Raw genomic sequence first — 24,346 nt, 5'->3', positions numbered from 1 at the left:
CGGCAGGTGGACTCTCAACCACTGCGCCACCAGGGAAGCCTCACCACTATTATTCAACATAGTTTTGGAAGTCCTAGCCATGGCAATTAGAGAAAATAGAGAAATAAAAGGAATACAAATTGGAAAAGAAGAAGTAAAACTGTTTGCAGATGTCATGATACTATACATAGAGAATCCTAAAGATGCCAACAGAAAACTACTAGAGGTAATCAATGAATTTGGTAAAGCTGCAGGATACAAAATTAATGCACAGAAATCTCTTGCATTCCTATGCACTAATGATGAAAAGTAAAGTCTGAAATAGAAATTAAGGAAACACTCCCATTTACCATTGCAACAAAAAGAATAAAATACCTAGGAATAAACCTACCTAGGGGGACAAAAGACCTGTATGCAGAAAATTGTAAGACACTGATGAAAGAGATTAAAGATGATACAAACAAATGGATAGATATACCACGTTCTTGGATTGGAAGAATCAATATTGTGAAAATGACTCTACTACCCAAAGCAATCTACAGATTCAATGCAATCCCTATCAAACTACCACTGGCATTTTTTTACAGAACTAGAACAAAAAATCTTAAAATTTGTATGGAGACACAAAAGACCCCAAATAGCCAAAGCAGTCTTGAGAACGAAAAACGAAGCTGGAGGAATCAGACTTACTGACTTCAGACTATACTACAAAGCTACAGTAATCAAGACAGTATGGTACTGGCACAAAAACAGAAACATAGATCAGTGGAACAGGATAGGAAGCCCAGAGATAAACCCACGCAGCTATGGTCAACTAATCTATGACAAAGGAGGCAAGGATACAAAATGGAGAAAAGACAGTCTCTTCAATAAGTGGTGCTGGGCAAACTGGACAGCTACATGTAAAAGAATGAAATTAGAACGCTCCCTAACACCATACACAAAAATAAACTCAAAATGGATTAGAGACCTAAATGTAAGACTGGACACTATAAAACTCTTAGAGGAAAACATAGGAAGAACACTCTATGACATAAATCACAGCAAGATCCTTTTTGACCTACCTCCTAGAGAAATGGAAATAAAAACAAAAATAAACAAATGGGACCTAATGAAACTTAAAAGCTTTTGCAAAGCAAGGGGAACTACCAGCAAGACGAAATGGGAGAAAATATTTACAAACAAATCAACGGACAAAGGATTAATCTCCAAAAACTGCTCATGCAGCTCAATATTAAAAAAAAAAAAAAACCCAATCCAAAAATGGACAGAAGACCTAAATTTCTCCAAAGAAGACATAAAGATGGCCAAGAAGCACATGAAAAGCTGCTCAACATCACTAATTATTAGAGAAATGCAAATCTAAACTACAATGAGGTATCACCTCACACCAATTAGAATGGGCATCATCAGAAAATCTACAAACAACAAATGCTGGGGAGGGTGTGGAGAAAAGGGAACACTCTTGCACTGTTGGTGGGAATGTAAATTGATACAGCCACTGTGGAGAACAGTATGGAAGTTCCTTAAAAAACTAAAAATAGTATTACCATATGACCCAGCAATCCCACTACTGGGCATCTACCCAGAAAAAAACATAATTCAAAAAGACACATGCACCCCAATGTTCATTGCAGCATTATTTACAATAGCCAGGTCATGGAAGCAACCTAAATGCCCGTCGACAGACGAATGGATAAAGAAGATGTGGTATATATACGATGGAATATTACTCAGCCATAAAAAGGAACGAAATTGGGTCATTTGTAGAGACGTGGATGAATCTAGAGACTGTCATACAGAGTGAAGTAAGTCAGAAAGAGAAAAACAAATATCGTATATTAACGCATATATGTGGAGTCTAGAAAAATAGTACAGATGAACTGGTTTGCAGGACAGAAATTGAGACACAGATGTAGAGAACAAACATATGGACACCAAGGGGGGAAAGCAGCGGGGGTGGCGGTGGTGGTGGTGTGATGAATTGGGATATTGACATACATATACTAATATGTATAAAATGGATAACTAATAAGAACCTGCTGTATAAAAAAATAGATGAAATAAAATTCAAAAAAAAAGAACTACAAATGTTTTGTGGTTCTCAGAATATAAGTTTTGCACTTCTTTGTTAAATTTATTCCTAAGTAATTTATTTCTTTTGGTGTGATTGTAAATGGAATTGTTTTCTTAATTTCTTTTTCAGATTGCTCATTGCAAGTGTATAGAAATACAATTAATTTTTCAAATATTGACCTTGTATCTTGCAGCCTTGCTGAACTTGAGTTTTGTAGTTGTTTAGTGGATTCCTTAGGATATTTCCCCAGCATTTTTTATTGCACAGTATATATCACATAACAGTAGGAGTTGGTCTAAATTGCATTAGTGGAACTTTTTGGGGACTTGCTTAACAATAATATTCCTGCAGTTCACATATCTGGATCTTTCCGCAGGATTTTGACACTGTTGAACCAGCCCCCTTTGAAACTGCCTCCCTCCTTGGCATCTGTGTCTTTATTCCCCTTAGTCTTCATCCACCACTTGGCCTCCTTTCTGCCCTTTAAATGTTTGTTGATGATCCCCAAAATTTAGTTTGTTACCATTTCTCCCTCAGTGAGCAATTCTCTTCCTGAGCATTTTTTTACTGCCTTGAACCTGAACTTTCAAAATCAAAACTACAGCTCAAAACTTGGTCTACTAGACACGCAACTATTTATGCTCATCTTGTTGGCTCATCACCTCTCATTCATCTGTCAAACTCATGAAGCCTAAAACTGATGTCGTTAACCTGTCACACTGCTGTTTCTTCTAATTTCTTCAGCAAGAAACCCAGGAATCAGTCACTTTCTCCTTCTCTCTCTCTCTTTCTCTCATTTAATGTCTGGGCTCCCCCATCTTCTCCTTCCCTACTGTCCCTGCCTTGAGTTTGGTTTTTATTGATTCTTAACTGGATGCACCTGAGCATTCCATAGGTCTCCGACTCATCTCTCCTCTGCCCCATCTATTCTCTACACCATCACCACAATCAGCTTTCTTTCCTTTTTCTTCCTTTTAAAAAATTGTGGTAAAATATACATAATGTAAAATTTGCCACTTTAACCGTTTTAAGTGTACAGTTCAGTGGCATTAAGTACATTCACAATGTTGTGCAATCACCTTTTTCAGTTAAGTAAACTTTTTCTGAAGTAAAACATATATGCAAAAGGGGATACAAATCATAAATATGCAGCTTGATTGTTTATAAAGTGTACACACTGTGTATCCCATCAACTAGATCAAGGAATATCAGCTGGAGGAGACCGTCACATAAAGAGCATAAATTTTACATAATTGTAACCGTAAATACAGTTCTGCAATTAGGACAGCTAGCATTTATTAACCCTTTATTCTGTATTAGTCTCAGTGTTCAGTGATTTATTTGCATTATTGCATTGAATCCTCCTGATCTTTTAAGGTAGGGATAATAGTTATCTCCATTTTACAGATGAGGAAACTGAGGCCTAGAGATTTTCCAAGACCATATCATAAGCAGTGTTTCACTCTAGGCTGGAGTTTATGTCATTATACTGTTCATATTATTTCATGCCTGAAATGCTTCTCATTTTTTTCTTGCCTTATTTATTTTTTACAGAAAAGGCTGTAAGCATTTAAAAATTTCTTCACATAGATGTCATAATGAATTTTTTATTGTCGTAGAATATATATAAAATTTACATTGTTACCATTTTAAACTATACAGTTCAGGAGCATTAAGTACATTCATTATTTTGTGTAACCATCACCACTATTTTGTTCTTCTTTTTCAAGACTGTTTTGGGTTTTTAGGACTCCTTGCAATTCCCTATGAATTTTAGGATCAGCTTTTCCATTTCTGCCAGATAAGGCCTGTTTTCTTAAATTTCATCTTCAGATTGTTGATTGTGAATATATATAACTACACCTGATTTTTTTAAATTTTATATCTTTGAGTATAATTGCTTTACAATGGTGTGTTAGTTTCTGCTTTATAAAAAAGTGAATTAGTTATACATATACATACGTTCCCATATCTCTTCCCTCTTGCATCTCCCTCCCTCCCACCCTCCCTATCCCACCCCTCTAGGTGGTAACAAAGCACCGAGCTGATCTCCCTGTGCTATGCGGCTGCTTCCCACTAGCTAGCTATTTTACGTTTGGTAATGTATATATGTCCATGCCACTCTCTCGCTTTGTCACAGCTTACCCTTCCCCCTCCCCATATCCTCAAGTCCATTCTCTAGTAGGTCTGTGTCTTTATTCCTGTCTTACCCCTAGGTTCTTCATGACATTTTTTTTTCTTAAATTCCATATATATGTGTTAGCATACGGTATTTGTCTCTCTCTTTCTGACTTACTTCACTCTGTATGACAGACTCTAGGTCCATCCACCTCATTACAAATAGCTCACGTTCGTTTCTTTTTATGGCTGAGTAATATTCCATTGTATATATGTGCCACATCTTCTTTATCCATTCATCCGATAATGGACACTTAGGTTGTTTCCATCTCCGGGCTATTGTAAATAGAGCTGCAATGAACATTTTGGTACATGACTCTTTTTGAATTATGGTTTTCTCAGGGTATATGCCCACTAGTGGAATTGCTGGGTCATATGGTAGTTCTGTTTGTAGTTTTTTAAGGAACCTCCATACTGTTCTCCACAGTGGCTGTATCAATTTACGTTCCCACCAACAGTGCAAGAGTGTTCCCTTTTCTCCACACCCTCTCCAGCATTTATTGTTTCTAGATTTTTTGATGATGGCCATTCTGACTGGTGTGAGATGATATCTCATTGTAGTTTAGATTTGCATTTCTCTAATGATTAATGATGTTGAGCATTCTTTCATGTGTTTGTTGGCAGCCTGTATATCTTCTTTGGAGAAAGGTCTATTTAGGTCTTCTGCCCATTTTTGGATTGGGTTGTTTGTTTTTTTGTTATTAAGCTGCATGAGCTGCTTGTAAATTTTGGAGATTAATCCTTTGTCAGTTGCTTCATTTGCAAATATTTTCTCCCATTCTGAGGGTTGTCTTTCGGTCTGGTTTATGGTTTCCTTTGCTGTGCAAAAGCTTTGAAGTTTCATTAGGTCCCATTTGCTTATTTTTGTTTTTATTTCCATTTCTCTAGGAAGTGGGTCAAAAAGGATCTTGCTGTGATTTATGTCATAGAGTGTCCTGCCTATGTTTTCCTCTAAGAGTTTGATAGTTTCTGGCCTTACATTTAGGTCTTTAATCCATTTTGAGCTAATTTTTGTGTATCGTGTTAGGGAGTGATCTAATCTCATACTTTTACATGCACCTGTCCAGTTTTCCCAGCACCACTTATTGAAGAGGCTGTCCTTTCTCCACTGTACATTCCTGCCTCCTTTATCAAAGATAAGGTGACCATATGTGCGTGGCTTTATCTCTGGGCTTTCTATCCTGTTCCATTGATCTTTCTGTTTTTGTGCCAGTACCATACTGTCTTGATTACTGTAGCTTTGTAGTATAGTCTGAAGTCAGGGAGCCTGATTCCTCCAGCTCCGTTTTTCGTTCTCAAGATTGCTTTGGCTATTCGGGGTCTTTTGTGTTTCCATACAAATTGTGAAATTTTTTGTTCTAGTTCTGTGAAAAATGCCAGTGGTAGTTTGATAGGGATTGCATTGAATCTGTAGATTGTTTTGGGTAGTAGAGTCATTTTCACAATGTTGATTCTTCCAATCCAAGAACATGGTATATCTCTTCATCTATTTGTATCATCTTTAATTTCTTTCATCAGTGTCTTATAATTTTCTGCATACAGGTCTTTTGTCTCCTTAGGTAGGTTTATTCCTAGATATTTTATTCTTTTTGTTGCAGTGGTAAATGGGAGTGTTTTCTTGATTTCACTTTCAGATTTTTAATCATTAGCGTATAGGAATGCCAGAGATTTCTGTGCATTAACTTTGTATCCTGCTACTTTACCAAATTCATTGATTAGCTCTAGTAGTTTTCTGGTAGCATCTTTAGGATTCTCTATGTATAGTATCATGTCATCTGCAAACAGTGACAGCTTCACTTCTTCTTTTCCCATTTGGATTCCGTGTATTTCCTTTTCTTCTCTGATTGATGTGGCTAAAACTTCCAAAACTATGTTAAATAAGAGTGGTGAGAGTGGGCAACCTTGTCTTGTTTCAGATCTTAGTGGAAATGCTTTCAGTTTTTCACCATTGAGGATGATGTTGTCTGTGGGTTTGTCATATATGGCCTTTATTATGTTGAGGAAAGTTCCCTCTATGCCTACTTTCTGCAGAGTTTTTATCATAAATGGGTGTTGAATTTTGTCGAAAGCTTTCTCTGCATCTATTGAGATGATCATATGGTTTTTCTCCTTCAATTTGTTAATATGGTGTATCACGTTGATTTATTTGTGTATACTGAAGAATCCTTGCATTCCTGGAATAAACCCCACTTGATCATGATGTATGATCCTTTTAATGGGCTGTTGGATTCTGTTTGCTAGTATTTTGTTGAGGATTTTTGCATCTATGTTCGTCAGTGATATTGGCCTGTAGTTTTCTTTCTTTGTGACATCCTTGTCTGGTTTGGTATCAGGGTGATGGTGACCTCATAGAATGAGTTTGGGAGTGTTCCTCCCTCTGCTATATTTTGGAAGAGTTTGAGAAGGATAGGTGTTAGCTCTTCTCTAACTGTTTGATAGAATTCGCCTGTGAAGCCATCTGGTCATGGGCTTTTGTTTGTTGGAAGATTTTTAATCACAGTTTCAATTTCAGTGCTTGTGATTGGTCTATTCATATTTTCTGTTTCTTCCTGATTCAGTCTTGGCAGGTTGTGCATTTCTAAGAATTTGTCCATTTCTTCCAGGTTGTCTATTTTATTGGCATAAAGTTGCTTGTAGTAATCTCTCATGATCTTTTGTATTTCTGCAGTGTCAGTTGTTACTTCTCCTTTTTCATTTCTAATTCTGTTGATTTGAGTCTTCTCCCTTTTTTTCTTGATGAGTCTGGCTAGTGGTTTATCAATTTTGTTTATCTTCTCAAAGAACCAGCTTTTAGTTTTATTGATCTTTGCTATTGTTTCCTTCATTTCTTTTTCATTTATTTCTGATCTGATCTTTATGATTTCTTTCCTTCTGCTAACTTTGGGGTTTTTTTGTTCTTCTTTCTCTAATTGCTTTAGGTGCAAGGTTAGGTGGTTTATTCGAGATGTTTCCTGTTTCTTAAGGTAGGATTGTATTGCTATAAACTTCCCTCTTAGAACTGCTTTTGCTGCATCCTATAGGTTTTGGGTCATCATGTCTCCATTGTCATTTGTTTCTAGGTATTTTTTAATTTCCTCTTTGATTTCTTCAGTGATGACTTCGTTATTAGGTGGTGTATTGTTTAGCCTCCATGTGTTTGTATTTTTTACAGATCTTTTCCTGTAATTGATATCTAGTCTCATAGCGTTGTGGTCGGAAAAGATACTTGATACAATTTCAATTTTCTTAAATTTACCAAGGCTTGATTTTGACCCAGGATATGATCAAGTCCTGGAGAATGTGCCATGAGCACTTGAGAAAAATGTGTATTCTGTTGTTTTGGATGGAATGTCCTATAAATATCAATTAAGTCCATCTTGTTTAATGTATCATTTAAAGCTTGAGTTTCCTTATTTATTTTCATTTTGGATGATCTGTCCATTGGTGAAAGTGGGGTGTTAAAGTCTCCTACTGTGAACGTGTTACTGTCAATTTCCCCTTTTATGGCTGTTAGTATTTGCCTTATGTATTGAGGTGCTTCTATGTTGGGTGCATAAATATTTACAATTGTTATATCTTCTTCTTGGATCAATCCCTTGATCATTATGTAGTGTCCTTCTTTGTCTCTTCTAATAGTCTTTATTTTAAAGTCTGTTTTGTCTGATATGAGAATTGCTACTCCAGCTTTCTTTTGGTTTCCATTTGCCTGGAATATCTTTTTCCATCCCCTTACTTTCAGTCTGTATGTGTCTCTAGGTCTGAAGTGGGTCTCTTGTAGACAGCATATATGTGGGTCTTGTTTTTGTATCCATTCAGCCAATCTGTGTCTTTTGGTGGGAGCATTTAGTCCATTTACATTTAAGGTAATTATCAATATGTATGTTCTTATTCCCATTTTCTTAATTGTTTTGGGTTCGTTATTATAGGTCTTTTCCTTCTCTTGTGTTTCTTGCCTAGAGAAGTTCCTTTAGCATTTGTTGTAAAGCTGGTTTGGTGGTGCTGAACTCTCTCAGCTTTTGCTTGTCTGTAAAGGTTTTAATTTCTCCATCAAATCTGAATGAGATCCTTGCTGGGTAGAGTAATCTAGGTTGCAGGTTTTTCTCCTTCATCTCTTTAAATATGTCCTGCCAGTCCCTTCTGGCTTGCAGAGTTTCTGCTGAAAGATCAGCTGTTAACCTTATGGGGATTCCCTTGTGTGTTATTTGTTGTTTTTCCCTTGGTGCTTTTAATATGTTTTCTTTGTATTTAATTTTTGACAGTTTGTTTAATATGTGTCTTGGCTCAGACCATACTACAAAGCTACAGTAATCAAGACATTATGGTACTGGCACAAAAACAGAAAGATAGATCAATGGAACAGGATAGAAAGCCCAGAGATAAACCCACACACATATGGTCACCTTATCTTTGATAAAGGAGGTAGGAATGTACAGTGGAGAAAGGACAGCCTCTTCAATAAGTGGTGCTGGGAAAACTGGACAGGTACATGTAGAAGTATGAGATTAGATCACTCCCTAACACCATACACAAAAATAAGCTCAAAATGGATTAAAGACCTAAATGTAAGGCCAGAAACTATCAAACTCTTAGAGGAAAACATAGGCAGGACACTCTATGACATAAATCACAGCAAGATCCTTTTGACCCACTTCCTAGAGAAATGGAAATAAAAACAAAAATAAGCAGATGGGACCTAATGAAACTTCAAAGCTTCTGCACAGCAAAGGAAACCATAAACCAGACCGAAAGACAACCCTCGGAATGGGAGAAAATATTTGCAAATGAAGCAACTGACAAAGGATTAATCTCCAAAATTTATAAGCAGCTCATGCAGCTTAATAACAAAAAAACAAACAACCCAATCCAAAAATGGGCAGAAGACCTAAATAGACCTTTCTCCAAAGAAGATATACAGGCTGCCAACAAACACATGAAAGAATGCTCAACATCATTAATCATTAGAGAAATGCAAATCTAAACTACAATGAGATATCATCTCACACCAGTCAGAATGGCCATCATCAAAAAATCTAGAAACAATAAATGCTGGAGAGGGTGTGGAGAAAAGGGAACACTCTTGCACTGTTGGTGGGAATGTAAATTGATACAGCCACTGTGGAGAACAGTATGGAGGTTCCTTAAAAAACTACAAACAGAACTACCATATGACCCAGCAATTCCACTAGTGGGCATATACCCTGAGAAAACCATAATTCAAAAAGAGTCATGTACCAAAATGTTCATTGCAGCTCTATTTACAATAGCCCGGAGATGGAAACAACCTAAGTGTCCATTATCGGATGAATGGATAAAGAAGATGTGGCACATATATACAATGGAATATTACTCAGCCATAAAAAGAAACGAACGTGAGCTATTTGTAATGAGGTGGATGGACCTAGAGTCTGTCATACAGAGTGAAGTAAGTCAGAAAGAGAGAGACAAATACCGTATGCTAACACATATATATGGAATTTAAGAAAAAAAAATGTCATGAAGAACCTAGGGGTAAGACAGGAATAAAGACACAGACCTACTAGAGAATGGACTTGAGGATATGGGGAGGGGGAAGGGTAAGCTGTGACAAAGCGAGAGAGTGGCATGGACATATATACACTACCAAACGTAAGGTAGATAGCTAGTGGGAAGCAGCCGCATAGCACAGGGAGATCAGCTCGGTGCTTTGTGACCGCCTGGAGGGATGGGATAGGGAGGGTGGGAGGGAGGGAGACCCAAGAGGGTAGAGATATGGGGATATAAGTATATGTATAACTGATTCACTTTGTTATAAAGCAGAAACTAACACACCATTGTAAAGCAATTATATTCCAATAAAGATGTTAAAAAAAAAAAGTGTCTTGTCCTATTTCTCCTTGGATTTATCCTCTATGGGACTCTCTGTGCTTCCTGGACTTGATTAACTATTTCCTTTCCCGTATTAGGGAAGTTTTCAACTATAATCTCTTCAAATATTTTCTCAGTCCCTTTCTTTTTCTCTTCTTCTCCTGGAACCCCTATAATTCGAATGTTGTTGCGTTTAATGTTGCCCCAGAGGTCTCTGAGACTGTCCTCAGTTCTTTTCATTCTTTTTTCTTTATTCTGCTCTGCAGTAGTTATTTCCACTATTTTATCTTCCAGGTCACTTATCCGTTCTTCTGCCTCAGTTATTCTGCTATTGATCCCATCTAGAGTATTTTTAATTTCATTTATTGTGTTGTTCATTGTTGCTTGTTTCGTCTTTAGTTCTTCTAGGTCCTTGTTAAATGTTTCTTGCATTTTGTCTATTCTATTTCCAAGATTTTGGATCATCTTTACTATCATTATTCTGAATTCTTTTTCAGGTAGACTGCCTATTTCCTCTTCATTTGTTAGGTCTGGTGGGTTTTTATCTTGCTCCTTCATCTGCTGTGTGTTTTTCTGTCTTCTCATTTTGCTTATCTTACTGTGTTTGGGGTCTCCTTTTTGCAGGCTGCAGGTTCGTAGTTCCCGTTGTTTTTGGTGTCTGTCCCCAGTGGCTTATGTTGTTTCAGTGGGTTGTGTAGGCTTCCTGGTGGAGGGGACTAGTGCCTGTGTTCTGGTGATGAGGCTGGATCTTGTCTTTCTGGTGGGCAGGTCCCCATCTGGTGGTGTGATTTGGGGTGTCTGTGGACTTATAATGATTTTAGGCAGCCTCTCTGCTAATGGGTGGGGTTGTGTTCCTGTCTTGCTAGTTGTTTGGCATAGGGTGTCCAGCACTGTAGCTTGCTGGTCGTTAAGTGAAGCTGGGTGCTGGTGTTGAGATGGAGATCTCTGGGAGATTTTCACCGTTTGATATTATGTGGAGCTGGGAGGTCTCTTGTGGACCAGTGTCCTGAAGTTGGCTCTCCCACCTCAGAGGCACAGCCCTGACTCCTGGCTGCAGCACCAAGAGCCTTTCATCCACACGGCTCAGAATAAAAGGGAGAAAAACTGGAAAGAAAGAAAGAAAAAGAAAAAAAGGAAGGAAGGAAGAAGGGAGGGAGGGAGGAGGGAAGGAAGGGAAGAAAGAAGATAAAATAAAATAAAGTAAGATGAAATAAAGTAATTAAAATAAAAAATAATTTTTAAGAAAAAAAGAAAACGGATGGTTAGAGCCCTGGGACAAATGGTGGAAGCAAAGCTATACAGACAGAATCTCACACAGAAGCATACACATACACACAAAAAGAGGAAAAGGGGAAAAAATAATAAATGTTGCTCTCAAAGCCCACCTCTTCAATTTGGTATGATTCGTTGTCTATTCATGTATTCCACAGATGCAGGGTACATCAAGTTGATTGTGGAGCTTTAATCCGCTGCTTCTGAGGCTGCTGGGAGAGATTTCCCTTTCTCTTCTTTGTTCTCACAGCTCCCGGGGCTCAGCTTTGGATTGGGCCCCGTCTCTGCGTGTTGTTCCGCAGGAGGGCGTCTGTTCTTCGCTCAGACAGGACTGTGTTAAAGAAGCAGCTGCTTCGGGGACTCTGGCTCACTCAGGCTTGGGGGAGGGAGGGGTACGGAGTGCGAGGCGAGCCTGCGGTGGCAGAGGCCAGCATGACGTTGCACCAGCGTGAGGCGCGCCGTGCGTTCTCCCGGGGAAGTTGTCCCTGGATCCCGGGACCCTGGCAGTGGCGGGCTGCACAGGCTCCCCGGAATGGGGGTGTGGATAGTGACCTGTGCTCGCACACAGGCTTCTTGGTGGCGGCAGCAGCAGCCTTAGCGTCTCATGCCCGTCTCTGGGGGATGCGCTTTTAGCCGTGGCTCACGCCCATCTCTGGAGCTCCTTTAAGCAGCGCTCTTAATCCCCTCTCCTCGAGCACCAGGAAACAACGAGGGAAGAAAAAGTCTATTGCCTCTGAGGCAGGTTTAGACTTTTCCCTGGACTCCCTCACGGCTAGCCGTGGTGCACTAACCCCTTCAGGCTGTGTTCACGCCGCCAACCCCAGTCCTCTCCCTGCGCTCCAACCAAAGGCTGAGCCTCAGCTCCCAGCCCCGCCCGACCCGGCAGGTGAGCAGACAAGCTTCTCGGGCTGGTGAGTGCCAGCCGGCACCGATCCTCTGTGCGGGAATCTTACCGCTTTGCCCTCCGCACCCCTGTTTCTGTGCTCTCCTCCGCGGCTCCGAAGCTTTCCCCCTCCGCCACCCGCAGTCTCCACCCGCGAAGGGGCTTCCTAGTGTGTGGAAACCTTTCCTCCTTCACAGCTCCCTCCCACTGGTGCAGGTCCCGTCCCTATCCTTTTGTCTCTGTTTATTCTTTTTTCTTTTGCCGTACCCAGGTACGGGGGACTTTCTTGCTTTTGGGGAGGTCTGAGGTCTTCTGCCAGCGTTCAGTAGGTGTTCTGTAGGAGTTGTTCCACGTGTAGATGCATTTCTGGTGTATCTGTGGGGAGGAAGGTGATCTCTGCGTCTTACTCTTCCGCCATCTTCCCCTCCAACTGCTACAACTGATTTTTTTTTTTTTTTTGCGGTACACGGGCCTCTCTCTGCCGCGGCCTCTCCCGTTGCGGAGCACAGGCTCCGGATGCGCAGGCTCAGCGGCCATGGCTCACGGGCCCAGCCACTCCGCGGCCTGTGGGATCCTCCCGGACTGGGGCACGAACCCGCGTCCCCTGCATCGGCAGGCTGACTCTCAACCACTGTGCCACCAGGGAAGCCCTCTACAACTGATTTTTGTATGTTGATCTTGTATCCTGCAACTTGTAGATTCTTTAGGATTTTCTATATAAGATCATGTAATTTGTGAATAGTTTTATTTGTTTCTTTTCAATTTGAGTGCCTTTTAATTTATCTTGCCTAATTGCTCTGTCTAGGACCTTCAATAGTGTGCTGAATAAAAGTGACTAAAGCAGGCGTCCTTGTCTTGTTCTTGATCTAGGGGAAATTTTTGCAGTCTGCTACCATTAAGTAAGATGTTAGTTATGGATTTTTCATAAATGCTTTTACTATGTTGAGGAAATTGTCTTTAATTCCTAGTTTGTTGGGTACAAACGGGTGTTGGATTTTGTTGGATGTTTTTTCTGCATCAATTGAGATCATCATGTGGTTTTTTCCCTTTCATTCTTTTAATATGTGGTATATTACATTTTAATTTTTATATGTTGAACCAACCTTGCATTCTTGGGATAGATCCCCCTTGGTCATGGTGTAAGGTATAATCCTTTTAATATGCTGCTGGATTTAGTTTGCCAGTATTTTGTTGTCATAATGATTTTTCTACTGTATTTTGCAAATTTAGTATATTATATTATTATTATAAATAATAATAATTATTCCCCATTTAGGTTGCCTCCAAATATTTGCTAGTATAAACTTTTCTTTAATGCATACAGCTTCTTTTTTTTTAAATAAGTTTTATTTATTTATGGCTGTATTGGGTCTTCGTTGCTGTGTGCGGGCTTTCTCTAGTTGCGGCGAGCAGGAGTACTCTTCGTTCTGGTGTGTGGGCTTCTCATTGTGGTGGCTTCTCTTGTTGTGGAGCACAGGCTCTAGGTGCGTGGGCTTGCTTCAGTAGTTGTGGCACACGGGCTCTAGAGCGCAGGCTCAGTAGTTGTGGTGCACGGGCTTAGTTGCTCTGCGGCATGTGAGATCTTCCCGGACCAGGGCTTGAACCCGTGTTCCCTGCATTGGCAGGTGGATTCTTAACCACTGCGCCACCAGGGAAGCCCCAGCTTCTTTTTTAACAACTGACAATTTATTAAAATAGTTGATTTAAGTATCTGCAATGATGACTTCAACCTTGATTCCTGGCTCAGTACTGACAAAAATAATCTGTTTAATTATCTCAGAAGGACTGTGCAAGTCAATGAGTTGCTTGTGGATGCTCATTTGAAAAAGATCCCAAGTCAGTACCTTTACCACAAGGAGTTTTTCTAGGTAGTGATTCTCATAGTCTTGGTAGGCATCCAAACTGATCCTTTCACTTTGAGATTCTTTTTCTTTGCTCCTCTGATCAAGTCAGCACACGCCTTCGACAGAGATTTACATTGTGGTTGGTTAGGGTAATTCTAGTTTGGTAAATCACCACCTCTTGTTCCATGGGTGATTTTCTGTTATATTTAAGAGCCATGGCTGTGGTGAGGCTTCCTCGTAGACTTGTTCCTTGGGGAAAACCAACAGTGGTGAGTTGGGAGCAGAAGCTGGAAGCAAGAGCCGGCAGACCTGAGTTCTGCTGCAGCTGTGACTGTATCTTCTCAAAGAGTGCATAAGGTGTTTTTTTTTTTTTCATTGTTGACTTATTTACCTAGAATAGATTTCTAGAAACAGAATTATTGTGTCAAAAGATACATTTTTTGGCATTTAATAAGTACTATGTGGTCATATTGCTTTTCAGAAGGATTGTGTCAATCAGTATACACAGTTACCAGCAATATATATGAATACCAAATTTGTTGTATAGTTAAAAAAATTAAAATACAGTTGATGCACCCCAGTGTTCATAGCAGCACTATTTACAATAGCCAAGACATGGAAGCAACCTAGGTGTTCATTGACAAATGAATGGACAAAGAAGATGTGAGATACACACACACACACACACACACACACACACACACACACACAATGGAATACCACTCAGTCATAAAAAAAGAATGAAATAAAACCATTTACAGCAACATGGATGGACCTAGAGATTATCATACTAAGTTAAGTAAGTCAGATAGAGAAAGACAAATACCGTATGATGTCACTTATATGTGGAATCTAAAAAAATGATACAAATGAACTTACTTACAAAACAGAAATAGACTTACAGACATAGAAAACAAACCTATGGTTACCAAAGGGGAAAGAGGGGAGGGATAAATTAGGAGTTTGGGATTGAAATATACACACTGCTATATATACAAGAGATAACCAACAAGGACATACTGTATAGCACAGGGAACTCTACTTAATATTATCTTGTAATAACCAATAATGGAAAAGAATCTGAAAAAGAATATGTATATATATATGTATAACTGAATCACTTTGCTGTACACCTGAAACTAACACAACATTGTAAATCAACTATATTTCAATAAAAATTTTTTTAAAATGCAATTGACATGCTGTATATTATGTTAGTTTCAGATGTACTACATCGTGTTTTGACATTTTGCATACATTATGAAATGATCACCCAAATTTGTTGTACACTTGAAGCACAAGGTATTAAAATTTTTTGAAAAGAATTAACTTTTGGAAAAATTTCTCAGTGTTTTACTTTCAATTTTATTCATTTTAAGAATGTTGAACCTTTATCTTCATCTAATGTCTGCTTATGTTCAATATGTGACTGTATATTTGAGATACTTATTTTGATAGAGTTGATAAGAATTATTGAATCCCTACTTTTAGAAGGTGAGGAAGAGAGGAAAGTCAAGGTTCACCCTGACCTGGGGTGAACCTGGTATGATTCTTGGAGTACTAGGGGGATATACTGTTAACAAAGATACTAGGTAAAAGAAAAACTGTTGTTTCTCTACTCAAGACACTTCTGACACTAACTACCTGGAGTTAGTGCAGACTGCACAGGTTAATGCTCAGTCCCAAAAGACTGCCCTCTACTTCAGACGCTAATCAAAAATCCAGGCCTCCTGTACTTCGAACTGACCAGCTATAAATTTGGGGTCCCATGACCCCACTTTAAGTTTGATAATTTGCTCAAATGGCTCACGGAACTTAGGAAAGTGCTTTACTTACTGTTACTGGCTTATTATAAAGAATACAACTAGGTACAACGAAATGAAAGAGATGCATAGGTCAAGGTATGTAGGAAGGGGCACAGAACCTCTGTGCCCTCTCCGAGCACACCACCTCCCATACCTCAATGTGTTCACCAACCTGGAAGCTCTCAGAACCCCTTCATTTAGGGTTTTTAATGGAGGGTGCATTACATAGGCATGATTGATTAAATCATCAAGGATGAACTCAATCCCCAGCTCATCGTCCCTCCCTGTAGGTCAAGGTGTAGGGCTGAAATTTCCAGCCCTCTAATCACAGGGTTGTTCTTCTCATAACCGGTCTTCATCTTTCAAGTGTCACCTCATTAGCATAAACTCAGTTTGGTTGAAAGGGACTTATTTTGAATAACAAAAGACTCTCCTCTCACCTCTGTCACTGAGGAAATTTCAGGCTTTAGGAGCTCTGCCAGGAATCTGGGCTGAAAACCAAATATATATTTCTTGTTATATCACAATATCAGACTGGGAAATTTTAAAAAATTTTTTAAATTTTTATTTTATATTGGAGTATAGTTGATTTAATTGACATATAACATTGTATTAGTTTACAGTATATAACATAATTTCATATATGTATATATTGTGAACTGATTAGTTAACATTCATCACCTCACAGGTAAACTTTATTGTGATTAGAACTTTTTTTTTTTTTTTTTTTTCGTACGCGGGCCTCTCACTGTTGTGGCCTCTCCCGTTGCGGAGCACAGGCTCCGGACGCGCAGGCCCAGCATCCATGGCTCACGGGCCTAGCCTCTCCACGGCATGTGAGATCTTCCCGGACCGGTATTATTATTATTTTTAAATTTTATTTATTTTATTTTTGGCTGCGTTGGGTCTTTGTTGCTGCACGCGGGCTTTCTGTACTTGTGGCAGAGTGGGGGCTACTCTGTTGTGCCACGTGAGCTTAGAAGTTGTGGCTCGTGGGCTCTAGAGCGTAAGCTCAGTAGTTGTGGCACATGGGCTTAGTTGCTCTGCGGCATGTGGGATCTTCCCGGACCAGGGATTGAACCCGTGTCCCTTGCATTGGCAGGCGGATTCTTAACCACTGCGCCACCAGGGAAGCCCCTTTGGTGTGGTTTTGATTTGCATTTCTCTAATGACTAATAATGTTGAACATCTTTTCATGTGCTTGTTGTCTATTGGTATATCTTCTTCTTCAAAGTGTCTATTCAGGTCCTGAGTCTATGTTTTAACTGGGTTATTTGTCTTTTTGTTGTTGAATTGTAAGTGTTCTTTATATATTTTGGATACTAGTCTCTTACCCTATATGTGATTTGCAAATATTTTTCCCATTTTGTGAGTTGTCTTTTTATACTCTTGTAGCACACTTTTAAATTTTGATTAAGTTCACTTTATCTATTTTTTTCTTTTGTTGCTGTGCTTTGAGTTTCATACCTAGTCTGCTTTTTCTGTGTTTCTACCCTAGCTCTCTTCTTTTCCTTGGACAACCACAGAAGTTTCTTATCTCAAATGCCTTGCTCTCTCTAGTTCATTCTCCACCCAGTAGCTGGGGAGATTTTTTTAAAACGGAGACCAGATCATATCAATCTTCAGTTCAAATCCCCTCATTGCAAGTGGAATGAAATTCACATATCTTCTGTGGTTCACACAGTCCTGCAAGATTTGATCCATATTTTTCTCTCTACCTTCTCTCTCTTGCCCTATCCATCCTTGCCTGCTACACTTGTTGCCTGGCTCTTTCTCTCTCTAAGTAGTCTGTGTTTGCTGTTGGTCCTTCCTGAATCTTTCTTCTGTGGCTCTGACCAGCTGGCTCCTCTTCATTTAAGCCTCAGCTTTAGAGAGGCTTTTCCAGATTGCCCTGCCTAGAGTGGGTCCCTCTGGTTACATTAGAGCTCAAGTAATGATCTAGAATTCTTATTTGGTTTTTGTTATTTTTCTCTCAATAGAACAGAAGCTCTGTGAGGATGGGGAATTTTCATTTTCTTTGTCTTCAGCACTTAGCATACAGCCAAGCCTATAATGTATACTTAAAAAGATCTTGTTGAGTACATGAGTGAGTTTATGACTGAGGAGCTGATTTTGGAGACTGCTATCACAGAGTATATTGTGGGAGCACAGAGAAGGGAGCTAAGGTAGGAACTAAACTGGGCATCAGTGGTGTTGCAAGCAGTGAAGAGGTCAAGTTGGGTAAGGCCAGTGTTGAAATGATTGGACCCAGCTGTAATTCCAGGGACAGGATAGAGGCTTCAGTGGGGTTGTGGTAGAAGAGGTCAGGTGCCAGTGGGTCAGGGAGTTTGTGTGTGTTTGTGTGTGTGTGTGTGTGTGTGTGTGTGTGAGAGAGAGAGAGAGAGAGAGAGAGAGAGAGAGACAGGGAGGGAGGGAGGGAGGGAGGGAGGGAGACGCGGGCTGCAGAAGACTCAGACAGGGAATGGGGAGTACATTTTGAAGAAGTAAAGAAAGGACCTGGTGGTAGCTTGAAGAAGTACAGGTATGAGGGAAGGTCTTTGGTTTTGTTTTATTAGGTTAGAGTCACAATTAGCATGTTCACATGCAGAGGGAAATGAGCCAGTGGAGAGGTAGCATCTGATGGAGCAAGGTCCTAGAATGGCGGGTGGGGAGGTGACTTAGAATGGAGAGAAAAACTGGGGACATCTCTTATTCAGAAACTGGAGAGGAGTGTTATTTGCTTTAGCTGTTATTTAATTTAAAGGGTAATTTAAGGTTTTACTTCTTTTATTTATTTATTTATTTATTTTTGGCTGCATTGGGTCTTCATTGCTGCGCCCGGGCTTTCTCTAGTTGCGGCGAGCGGGGGCTACTCTTCGTTGTGGTGCGCGGGCTTCTCTTTGTGGTGGCTTCTCTTGTTGAGGAGCACAGGCTCTAGGAGCACAGGCTCTAGGCGCACAGGCTTCAGTAGTTGCGGCGCGCGGGCTCTAGAGCTCAAGCTCAGTAGTTGTGGCGCACGGGCTTAGTTGCTCCACGGCATGTGGGATCTTCCTGGACCAGGGTTCAAACCCATGTCCCCTGCTTTGGCAGGTGGATTCTTAACCACTGCGCCACCAGGGAAGCCCTAAGGTTTTACTTATTTGTGCCCTTGATTCAAGGCCTTGTCTTTTACTTACTTGACTCTCATAGCGGTGAATATTTAAGCTAAGGGAAAACAGTATAGAAGTTTCTCAAAAAATTTAAAATAGAACTACCATATGACTCAGCAATTCCACTTCCAGGTATTTTTTCAAAGAAAAGAAAAACACTAATTCAGAAAAATAAATGCACCGCTACGCTCAAGGCAGCATTATTTACAAGATAAGGACGCAGCCTAAGTGCCCATTGATAGGTGAATGGATAAAGATATGGTATACATTCACAGTGGAATATTACTCAGCTAAAAAAGAGAATGAAATCTTGCCATTTATGACAACATGGATGGACCTATAGGGTATTATGCTAAGCAAAATAGGTCAGACAGAGAAAGACAAATACTGTATGATTTCACTTATATGTGGAATTTAACAAATAAAACAAACAAATGTATTAAAACAGACTCATAGATACAGAGAACAAACTGGTGATTACCATAGGGGAGTGAAGTCGGGGGATGAATGAAATAGGTGAGGGAGATTGAGAGGTACAGACTTCTAGTAATTAAACAAGTAAGTCACAGGGATGTAATGTACAGCACAGGGAATATAGTTAATAACATTGTAATAATTTTTTATGGTGACATGGTAACGAGTTACCAGGGTGATCATTTTGTAGTATATAAATATATTAAATTACTGTGTTGTACGTCTGAAACTAATATAATATTGTAAGTCAATTATACTTCAAATTTAAAAAGATAAAAACATATGGTCTGCTAGGGCTGTTCTTGCGTATTATATTCTCACAATAAGTTTTTCTCAGGTAGTTTTTCCTGTTTAGTGTAAAATTTAGTGTATGACTCTGGAATTTTAAAAAAGGTAGGCGTAGAAAAAAAAAAAAGGTAGGCGTGTTTAGCTTGTAATTTTTCTTTTGCATTTGAGGTTCCATTTAAATGAATTTAAGATTCAAAAATAGATGGCTTGGGCTTCCCTGGTGGCGCAGTGGTTGAGAGTCCGCCTGCCGATGCAGGCGGCAGGGGACACGGGTTCGTGCCCCGGTCTGGGAAGATCCCACATGCCGCGGAGAGGCTGGGCCCGTGAGCCATGGCCACTGAGCCTGTGCATCCGGAGCCTGTGCTCCGCAACGGGAGAGGCCACAACAGTGAGAAGCCCGCGTATGCAAAAAAAAAAAAAAAAAAAAAAAAAGTAGATGGCTTGAGTTTTTCTTAGTCCAAGACCTGATAACTGCCAGGGAATTTGTTAACAACAGTTTTGAGATGTGATACCCACAAGATATTGTATGTGAAGACAGTGACTAGTGATGTCAAAATTTGGATAAACCAGTGGCTGGAGAATTATTGTTCAGTTTGCAGTGTTATAATTAAACACTTTTTTTGAGGCATCCATTATTTTTAAACAAAAGTAAAATTATGATTAGAGGAGAATTTGCTTCATGCTGTAAATACATATATTTATCACGTTTTGTCATGTTCTTGATGGCTCTTTTCAGAAAGATTGAACCTTTTTTGTTTGGTGACTCCATGATCATTAACAGGGCAGCTGATTTGTCTTGCCATTACTAGACCAAGTGTCCAATGCTCAACTAATGGGTTGGTTTCTCAACCAGAAGGAGAAGCCCCATCTGGTTGGTGATGCTCCAGGGTTTTTTTCTAGCAATCTGTAGATAATTCTCAGAGTATGGTTCAATTTAATGCATACCAAATTGTAAAAATGGTGTATAAGTCTAGTAGATGAGTGGTATCTGAAATGCTAATAGGTGAGAATGGGATTTAGCACCCTAAAACGAGTGGTCTTGCATATCTTTTTAAATGCTTGTCTTTATTTTTGTAAGTTGGCTAGGGAGTTTTCACAGTTTGTTTTTGTTGAATAATAAAGAATGTGTCTGGCCTTTGTCCCAGATTCCTGGCACAGAACTTCCAAAACTCTTAGAATTTCCCAAGTGATAGGAGTATTTTTGTTTTTCATGAGCCCTCTTGGATCATATCTGAGTTTATGTTTATGAGATGATTCAAGATGGGGCCTGGTCACCAGAAAGACTAACCATATAATCAGAACACTGGGACTTTGAGCCAATCTGACCTCTGGGGAAAGGTGAGGGGCTGGAGATGGAGGTTAGTCTTATGGCCCCTGATTCAGTCAGTCATATCTATGGAATGAAACCCCGATAAGACTCTGAACATCAGAGCTTGGTGGAGCTTCCTGGTTGGTGATATGCTTGGAGGATAATGCACCCTGATTCCTTTTTTTTTTTTTTTTTTTTTTTTGGCTGCATCAGGACTTAGTTGCGGCACATGGGATCTTTCGTTGTGTCACGTGGGCTCTTTTTGGCGTGCGGGTTTCCCTCTCTCTAGTTGTGGCATGCGAGCTCCAGGGCATGTGGGCTCTGTGGTTTGCGGGCCACAGGCTCTCTTGTTGAGGCGCCTGGGCTCTGTAGTTGTGGTGCCACGGGCTTAGTTGCCCTGCAGCATGTGGGTTCTTATTTCCCAGACCAGGGATCAAACCTGTGTCCCCTGCATCGGAAGGCGGATTCTTTACCACTGGACCACCAGGGAAGTCCCTGATGCACCTTGATTCTATGAGGAGAGGGCATGGAAACTCTGTGCTCAGGACCCTTCCAGACTTTGCCCTATGTGTATCTTCATTTGGCTAGTCCTGATTTGTATCCTTTCTAATAAAACTGTAATAATAAGTATAGTGCTTTCTAAAGTTCTGTGAGTTGTTCTAGCAAATCAAACCTGAGGAGTTGTGGGAACCTCTGAATTTGTAGCCAGTTGTTCAGAAATGTTGTTGGCCTGTGGACCACCAAAGTGCAACTGGAGTAAGGACAGTCTTGTTGGGAACCATGTCCTTGAACTATGGAATCCGATGCTACTCTGGGTCATTAGCATCAGAATTGTATTGAAGTTCACCAGTTGGTGTCAGAATAGTTTTATATTCCTGTTATAATTCAACTTAAATTGGTGGCCAAATGTGAGTTGATGAGATGATATACCCAAGAAAGGGGGCATGGCTTTTAGTCCTTTCCAGCCCAGGTAATAGGCAATCATTCATTTAGCCCATTTACATTTAGTGTCTGTGTATGACAAGGCCTGTACTAGACAAAAAGTGGTAGGAAATTCCCCATCCCTGCAGCTTAGGAGCTTTTTATGTGATGTAGTAGACACATGGGATTTTTGTGTGCTGTGATAGAGAAGGAATGCTCAGCCCTTGGAATGGCGCTGTCTTCTTTGACAGGACATTGGGGCTGGGTTAGAGATGGGTCTTCTAGGCAGTGTGTACTTTAGGACCAGAGAGATGTCCAGTGTACTAGTGTGGATGGGGACAGGGGGTTGTGGGTGCCAGTGGTTGTTTCAGAATAAGTGACTGTGTTTACTGGCTGGAAGTATGTGTTAGGGCAGTGCTTTTGCAGAGTGGTAAATGCACCACCTGTATAAGAATTACCCTGTCCACCAAGGGGGGAAAGTGGCTGGGGGGGGGGGGGTGGGGGGATGAATTGGGAGATTGGGATTGACATATATACACTAATATGTATAAAATAGATAACTCGGGCTTCCCTGGTGGCGCAGTGGTTGAGGGTCCGCCTGCCAATGCAGGAGACATGGGTTTGTGCCCCGGTCCGGGAAGATCCCACATGCCGCGGAGCGGCTGGGCCCGTGAGCCATGGCCACTGAGCCTGCGCGTCCGGAGCCTGTGCTCCGCAACGGGAGAGGCCACAACAGTGAGAGGCCCGCGTACTGAAAAAAGAAAAGAATTACCCTGTTCACTGTTCCCCCGTCCCCTTACAGAAATGCTCATTTTCTTTTCTACTTTTTTTTTTATGATGGAAAATGTCGATTAGTGACACTAGTAAGATGAATAGTGTAATACCGCCCCCCATCTACTTATCCCCAACTCCATTAACTCATGGCTGGTGATTCAATTTATAGTGTTTGCTAATTTCTCTTTGGGAGTATTTACCCATTTATTTAATTACTATGCCAGTTTCAAGCTACCACACAATTTTACTGAACAAGGAGTTAGGGAAAGATTCTCAGAATCAGTTCTCCTTACCTGGGGCAAGGTGGCCCCAACTCATGACTCTTTCCCACTCAAACTAGCTTCCTCTTACTTTTTTAAAAATTTATTTATTTAATTTATTTATTTTTGGCCGTGTTGAGTCTTTGTTGCTGCACGCAGGCTTTCTCTATTTGTGGTGAGCCGGGGCTACTCTTTGTTGCAGTGCACGGGCTTCTCATTGCGGTGGCTTCTCTTGTTGTGGAGCACGGGCTCTAGGCGTGCGGGCTTCAGTAGTTGTGGCACACGGGCTCAAGAGCACAGGCTCAGTAGTTGTGGTGCACGGGCTTAGTTGCTCCATGTCATGCGGGATCTTCCCGTACCAGGGATTGAACCCATGGCCCTTGCATTGGCAGGCGGATTCTTAACCACTGCACCACCAGGGAAGTCCCACACCTTCCTCCTTTTTAAAAAAATTTCAGAAATAATTCTATCCATAAGTATTTAGGTTTATATCTCTAAGGACTAGTTTTAAAAATATACCCACAAAACTTTTATTACATCTAAAATAATTAACAATAATTCCTTAGTATCAAATATTTGATTTGTGTTCAAACTTCTCCATACATCTCCAGATAGGTTCCAAGAATTACACTTGGCTGCTTTATCTCTTAAGTCTCTTTTAGTCTATAGGATCTTTCTTGATCTCTCTCTTTTTTCCTTTGAAGCTTATTTGTAGAATAAAGTTTATTTTGTAGATTTTTTTCACAATGTACAGTTTGCTGATTGCATCCCCATGATGTTTGCATCAAAGTTCCCCATCCCCTGTTTTTCCTCTAATTTCATAATTGGCACTAGAGCAGTGGCTTTCAAATGAGGTTCCAGGATCAATAACATCAGCATCATCTGGGAAACTTATTAGAAATACAGATTCTTGGCTTCACCCCAGGCCTATTGAATCAGAAACTCTGAGGAAGGGGCCCTGTAGTTTTCTAAATGATTCTGATGCACCCTAAAGTTTGAGAACCACTGCTGTATAGGCTTGATCAGATTCAGATTTGTCCCTCTTCCACCCCCCCACTCCCTTACCCCCACCAGCTGTTTCATGGCTGTTGATGTGTTTTCCATTAGAAGGCACTTAAGACTGACTGGTCTCTCCTTTATGATGCTGATGTTCATGTTGATCATTGCCTAGGCTATATCCGTTATTTCACTGGGGTTGCAAATGGCATTGTTCTAATTGTATCATTCCTTCTTTTTTAAAAAAATATTTTTTTTATTTATTTATTTATTTGACTGTATTGGGTCTTAGTTGTGGCATGTAGGATCTTCATTGCAGCATGCGGGCTCTTTCA

The 24,346-nt window shown here is 40.3% G+C and overlaps 1 protein-coding gene and 1 pseudogene across 2 annotated transcripts in view; one reads left to right on the top strand and one right to left on the bottom strand.

Annotated features, from left to right (window-relative positions):
* Positions 1-24,346, top strand: part of PRKAR2A (protein kinase cAMP-dependent type II regulatory subunit alpha) — an 80,740-nt gene that overhangs the window by 7,914 nt on the left and 48,480 nt on the right. The window lies entirely within an intron of this gene.
* LOC101336590 (small ribosomal subunit protein uS10-like) lies at positions 13,916-14,328 on the bottom strand (annotated as a pseudogene).

The sequence above is a fragment of the Tursiops truncatus genome, chromosome 10 (genome assembly GCF_011762595.2).
Source record: "Tursiops truncatus isolate mTurTru1 chromosome 10, mTurTru1.mat.Y, whole genome shotgun sequence".
Classification (NCBI taxonomy): domain Eukaryota; kingdom Metazoa; phylum Chordata; class Mammalia; order Artiodactyla; family Delphinidae; genus Tursiops; species Tursiops truncatus.
The sequence above is the reverse complement of the archived record's forward strand: the minus strand, read 5'-3'. Positions and strand labels throughout refer to the sequence as shown.